The sequence below is a fragment of the Petromyzon marinus genome, unplaced genomic scaffold (assembly GCF_048934315.1).
Source record: "Petromyzon marinus isolate PM22_M1 ecotype Great Lakes invasive population unplaced genomic scaffold, UKy_Petmar_22M1.pri1.0 PM_G_Scaffold_92, whole genome shotgun sequence".
Classification (NCBI taxonomy): Eukaryota; Metazoa; Chordata; class Hyperoartia; order Petromyzontiformes; family Petromyzontidae; genus Petromyzon; species Petromyzon marinus.
In genome coordinates, this window is record NW_027423049.1 from 35,001 (window position 1) to 37,500 (window position 2,500).

Here is a 2,500-nt window from a genome sequence, read left to right on the forward strand (position 1 = left end):
TTCCAGAGGCATTTGCAGCAGAAATGCATGTGCAGTCAAAAAATTGAATATTTTTCACGGATAGACCCCGTGAAACGCTAGAAATTGGCGGGGATGTGTCTCTTGTGGCTCACGGGGCTGTTTGGGTGGCACAGAAATCCCTCGGAATGGGAAAAAACGGGTCATTTTCGTGTCGCCACATTGCATGCGAACCGCATGAAACTTCCAGAGGCATTTGCAGCAGGAATGCATGTGCACTCAAAAAATGTGATATTTTTCACGGAGAGACCCCGTGAAACGCTAGAAGTGGGCGGGGATGTCTCTCTTGTGGCTCACGGGGCTGTTAGGGTGGCACAGAAATCCCTCGGAATGGGAAAACGGGTCATTTTCGTGTCGCCACATTGCATACGAACCGCATGAAACTTCCAGAGGCATTTGCAGCAGGAATGCATGTGCACTCAAAAAAGTGAATATTTCTCACGGATAGACCCCGTGATACGCTAGAAATTGGCGGGGATGTCTCTCTTGTGGCTCACGGGGCTGTTAGGGTGGCACAGAAATCCCTCGGAATGGGAAAACGGGTCATTTTCGTGTCGCCACATTGCATGCGAACCGCATGCAACTTCCAGAGGCATTTGCAGCAGAAATGCATGTGCAGTCAAAAAAAAATTGATATTTTTCACGGATAGACCCCGTGAAACGCTAGAAATTGGCGGGGATGTGTCTCTTGTGGCTCACGGGGCTGTTCGGGTCGCACAGAAATCCCTGGGAATGGGAAAACGGGTCATTTTCGTGTTGCCACATTGCGTACGAACCGCATGAAACTTCCAGAGGCATTTGCAGCAGGAATGCATGTGCACTCAAAAACTTCTATATGTTTCACGGATAGACCCCGTGAAACGCTAGAAATTGGCGGGGATGTGTCTCTTGTGGCTCACGGGGCTGTTAGGGTGGCACAGAACTCCCTCGGAATGGGAAAAGGGGTCATTTTCGTGTTGCCACATTGCATAGGAACGCCATGAAACTTCCAGAGGCATTTGCAGCAGAAAGGCACGTGCACTCAAAAATTTTAATATTTTTCACGCATAGACCCCGTCAAACGCTAGAAGTTGGCGGGGATGTCTCTCTTGTGGCTCACGGGGCTGTTAGGGTCGCACAGAAATGCCTCGGAATGGGAAAACGGGTCATTTTTGTGTGGCCACATTGCATAGGAACGGCATGAAACTTCCAGAGGCATTTGCAGCAGGAATGCATGTGCACTCAAAAACGTCTATATTTTTCACGGATAGACCCCGTGAAACGCTATAAATTGGCGGGGATGTCTCTCTTGTGGCTCACGGGCGCTGTTAGTTAGGGTCGCACAGAAATCCCTCGGAATGGGAAAAGGGGTCATTTTCGTGTTGCCACATTGCGTACGAACGGCATGAAACTTCCAGAGGCATCTGCAGCAGAAATGCATGTGCACTCAAAAACGTCTATATTTTTCACGGATAGACCCCGTGAAACGCTAGAAATTGGCGGGGATGTGTCTCTTGTGGCTCACGGGGCTGTTAGGGTCGCACAGAAATCCCTCGGAATGGGAAAACGGGTCATTTTCGTGTTGCCACAATTGGCATACGAACGGCATGAAACTTCCAGAGGCATTTGCAGCAGAAATGCATGTGCACTCAAAAACGTGAATATTTTTTCACGGATAGACCCCGTCAAACGCTCGAATTTGGCGGGGATGTTTCTCTTGTGGGTCACGGGGCTGTTCGGCTCGCACAGAACTCCCTTGGTCCACCTGATTCGTGCATACAGGCAGCAACTAAAACTCTGTAAACCTGCTGTGAGGACATCTAAACAGTGGACCAGTGAGGCTGTGGAAGATTTGCGGGCGTGCTTAGACTGTACTGACTGGGATATGTTCACGACTGCTACCAATAGTCTGGATGAACTCACAGAGGCTGTGTACATCAGCTTCTGTGAGGACTGCTGTATCCCAACACGTACCAGGGTGAACTTTAACAACAACAAGCCCTGGTTCTCAGCAAAGCTCAAAAGGTTGAGGTTGGAGAAGGAGGAAGCGTTTAGGAGTGGGGATAGAGACAGATTCAAGGAGTCGAAGAACAGGTTTAGCAAAGCGGTGAGAGAGGCTAAACGACTGTACTCAGAGACACTAAAACACCAGTTCTCTACTAACGACGCTGCTTCTGTCTGCCAAAGGGCTCAGGCACATCACCAACTACAAACCCAGAGCGCCCCACACCACTAACGACTCCCGCCTAGCCAACGACCTGAACGAGTTCTACCGTAGATTTGAAAGACAATTGGACTGTCCTGAACCACCCCTTCCCACCCAAGAGGCCCCATCCCCCACCCATACTACAGAAACGACTCTCTCCTTTCAGGAGGGAGAAGTTAATGGGCTTTTCAAGAGGCAGAATCCACGCAAAGCAGCCGGGCCGGACTCTGTCTCTCCAGCCACCCTCAGGCACTGCGCTGGCCAGCTGTCTCCGGTGTTCACCAACATCTTTAACAC